This window comes from Alnus glutinosa, chromosome 10, assembly GCF_958979055.1.
Source record: "Alnus glutinosa chromosome 10, dhAlnGlut1.1, whole genome shotgun sequence".
NCBI classification, from domain to species: domain Eukaryota; kingdom Viridiplantae; phylum Streptophyta; class Magnoliopsida; order Fagales; family Betulaceae; genus Alnus; species Alnus glutinosa.
In genome coordinates this window covers 2089998-2094352 of record NC_084895.1, presented here as the reverse complement: position 1 = coordinate 2094352, position 4355 = coordinate 2089998, and the positions used below count along the sequence as shown (strand labels likewise).

At 32.0% G+C, this 4355-nt stretch overlaps 1 pseudogene; it reads right to left on the bottom strand.

Moving 5' to 3' along the window:
* Positions 1 to 1477: 1477 nt before the first annotated feature.
* On the bottom strand, positions 1478 to 3923 carry LOC133879839 (uncharacterized; annotated as a pseudogene).
* Positions 3924 to 4355: the final 432 nt, after the last annotated feature.

Here is a 4355-nt window from a genome sequence, read left to right as displayed (position 1 = left end):
CTCACATAATGCATTCACAAATGATCGGCGGCCTACTGAAGATCCCTTCTCTCTTTTGCAAATTTTGAAGAAGGCTTGGTTCGAACGTGTGAAGGTTGGATCTCCGGGACCACAAGTTGGAATCTCTTTGGTGAAAAATGGTTTAGCTGGTTACAAAACTTCAATTTTGTCATATGGACTGGTAATTTATAGAATATTGCTTTACATTTCTGTTGGAGCAAAATGAATTCAATAGTTTATTTTAGAACCTAACTATTCAGCCATGTGAATTCTCACTAGATTGGAAGTGGAAAGACTTGTACAATGCTTCTTGAGTCTTTCAAAAGAGAGATCAAGAGCTTTCGTGATTAAAAAAAAAAAAAAAAAAAAAAAAAGTTGTATAATTTCTACAACATAGTATGATAGAACATGGTATTTCATCCCTAAATCTTAACATTTACCCAACTACTCCTAAATATGAAATTATGTGTTTTTCCTTAATTTAAAAGATGGAACCTGTTAGTGTTCATCCATAACCTACTAAATTAAGAAAGTACTACTTTAGCATAAGATGAAAATTTAATTTAATTTAATAATTTATTTACTTATTCATAGTTTTTAGTTGCAATTTTTTTTTTTTCTATATCCTTCGTGAATATTGTAAAGCATGGACAACATAAGTTAAGTCTGGGCATGTTATAGTGAGATACAACAGTCTTCCAATCAACATGCGATAGAACTTAGGATCATCAAGCAATTCACCATCCGAAGCAGAAAATTTAGTATTAGATTCCATTGGGAAAGCAAAAGGGTTAGCAGCCAAGTGATCAGTATCACTTAAAATATCCAAAACAAACTTGTGTTGGCACAGAGAAATTTCAACAGTAGACCGAGCAATTTCCAAACTAAGAAAAAACTTCAAAAGACCCAAATCTTTGAGCTTGAAGAGGAATAGCTATTCCTGCTATATATATATAAATTTTAATTTTTTAGAAAAATAATAAATTATGTGGTTTTTTTTTTTTTTTTTTTTTTTTTTTTTTTTTTTGTAATTTTGGTTCAATTCCAATTGTGGTATATGTGTTATCACCAAATTAAGGAATCAAAATAATTATTTCATTCCACTTTTTCTCATTTTTAGTAATAACTATTCATTTCCTAATGGAATAATCATTTCGCGAACTAAACGAGGCCTTACTCATCTTAGCCCCGACGGCAGTGGCGGAGCCAGGAATCTATCTTAGTAGGGGCGGAATTAAAATAATAATTTTTTTTTTATATATATATACTAGATTTTTATTATAATACATAAAAGTATGGTAATAACAATTCAAAATATAAATTATAACATAATATATGTATCACAAAAAATGTAGCTATCAAACTTCACAAATATATGCCAAATTGATGTATCAGTTAACATGTAGGCACTAATACAAAAAAAAAAAAAAATACAAAATACAAAATAAAAAACACAAAATACAAAAGTACAAAGTGTCTAAAATTGCATCCTACGCGCCCTTAGAGAAACAAAATCATCAAGTATCAAATCTGAATTGAAACATTCAGAAATTTCCTTTTCAATGTAGACAACTAAATTATCTGCAAGAAACTCATCCTCCATTTTGTTACGAAGTCTTGTTTTAACAATCTTCATAGCTGAAAACGCCCGTTCAGTAGTCGCCGTAGACACTGGAAGAGTCAAAATAAGACGAATCAATCTATCAATAAGATAGTATATCTCTGATTTTCCTGTCTCTATCAATCCTCGACATAATTCCGCAGTGGAAGACAAGTTTTTTAATTTTGGATGATTAAGCACATCAAGTTCAAAATGCTTCAACTGATATCTCAAATGAATTTTCTCTTGCTCAGAAAAATCAAGAGAGTAGTACTTCTCTACAAGACTACAAATATCATCAATGTTAAAGGATTTATAAGCAACATTTGGATTCAAAGATGAACTAAGTGTCAAAAGTTCTATTGCTCCTTCATCAAATCGACTGTTGAGCTCTTGCAATTGAAAGTCTAGAGTAGCATTGAATATGTCAAAATGATAATGATGCTCGACCGTGATGTGATCCCGTTGATGACGACCTCGACCTTCAACATAACGAGCACTCAAATCTGGAATGTCAATTTCAAATTTCTTGGAGAAAGATACTACTTCCTCAAGCAAATTATCCCAATCTTCATCTCTCAATTTTTGGAGGAGTGTTTTTGTACTAGAAACTAGCTTCATAGCATTCAAGATGTCTTGAGATTTTTGCTGTAAATGTTGACAAAGACAATCGATAGTACCCATGATTTTCATCATCAAATGTAAAATGAATATGAATTTGAAGGATGTAATCATTTTATAAGCAGCATTAGCATCCCCACGTTGAGAGTAAGTAGATCCTCCTTTGATAATATTTTCAAGCACTGAACAAGTAGGACCAAACACCCTTATTAGGCTACAAATAGAATGATAATGAGAACCCCATCGAGAATCACCAGCTCGTTTCAAAGTGCCAATTTGGTTAGCTCTTTTTCCAGTTTCTAGTTCATCAATAGCTATCAAATGTGCGATTTCTGCTGCTTGAGCTGCTTGTAGTTCATCATGACGTTTACATGAAGCACAAACCACATTGATAATGAAATTCAAATTTGAAAAGAACTCATGAACATAAACTACCTCTCGAGATGCAGCAACTAATGCTAATTGCAATCGATGAGCAAAACAATGAACATAGTATGCACAAGGACAATCACTAAGAAATAATGCTTGCAATCCTTTCCATTCACCACGCATATTGCTAGCACCATCATACCCTTGTCCACGAATACTTTGAATATCAAGACAATATCGAGAAAGAACATCAGATATATTATTTTTTAAGGTCAACGCCGATGTATCTTTAACGTGAATAATATCAAAGAAGCGTTCTTGTATAAATCCATCTTTGTCAACAAATCTCAAAACAATAGCCATTTGTTCTCTCTTAGACTCATCTCGTGCCTCATCAACAATAATGCAAAATTTTGATTTACCAATTTCTTCACGAATTGCATCTCGTACCCTCTTTGCCAAGACATGTAAAATCTCTTTTTAGACATGATGTGAAGTATATTTAGCATTTTGTGGAGCATTTTCTAAAACAACCTTAGCAACATCCTCGTTGTAAAATGGAGATAAGTTTTATCAACTCAAGAAAATTGCCACGATTTAATGAATCGGGACTTTCATCATGACCTCTAAGAGCACATCCCTAAGATATTAAATACCGAATAGAATCAATTGAAGTCTTCAATCGCAATCGATTGTTCATTTTTTCTTCTGAAGTTTGCTTATCTATCACCTTATCAATATGTTGAGATTGATTCATCAAAGTGTCACAATACTTAACAGCATTATTATGAGGTGAACATGGCCCATTTCCCATATGGACCAAAAAAGCACAATTCATACCATCATTAACCTTCTTCCAATTACGAAATCCGTCAATAGTAAATGCATTAGCTCCAAACCGTCCCGTTGGCTTTTTACAAAATAGATAACAGGATAAACAATAAGCAGCATCTTTTGTAGGAGAGTATTCTAACCAAGGAAACATTTTACACCAAGATGATTGAAATCTCCGACGATTTTTTCCTTTTCCTGAAAACGGATATCCAGGACTATCAGGAGGAATGAATCTATATGGACCGTCTTTAAGATAAGCATGTCTAATTTCATCCTGTTGATTAACAGGATATTCCCACATTTGAGGACGTAATCCTGGATCATGTTGTAGGGTAGAAATGTCAACTAACTCAACTTCTTGAAATTCAATTCTTGGCATCTTAGAAGCAACTTGCTCAGGAGCTAAAGTTTGATGATTAGATGTTGAGGAAGACGTTTTAGAATTTGAATCAGCATCTTTTTTCTTAAAAAATGCATCAATTGTTTTTGACTTGCTCATGTTGTAATTTAAGAGTTTTTGGAAACCTGAAAATTTATTTATCTATTAGTATTAAGACTTTTCACACTAAACAACTAATGGCCTAATGACACATACTCTAATGATATTCTAATAAAATTATTAGCATATTCTGATAGCTATTAATCTAACAAATTAACAAACAATAGCAAATAACATACCTGAGAGTGGCAAAAATTCTACTGAAACTTGTCACTTGGCCAGTTGAACCAATCCCAAAGTATAAAGAAAACCTTATAAAAATAAAAATAAAAAATGACAATGTTGTTCTCATCAGAATAATAAATAAAAAAACTATAATAAAAAAGATGAGTCAATAAAATTATATATGCTTCGAATTGCAATTTGCAATGACCGTAAGTAATAAAGAAAAGCAATACAAAGAAAATTAACTTAATAAAAAAAAGAAAAAGA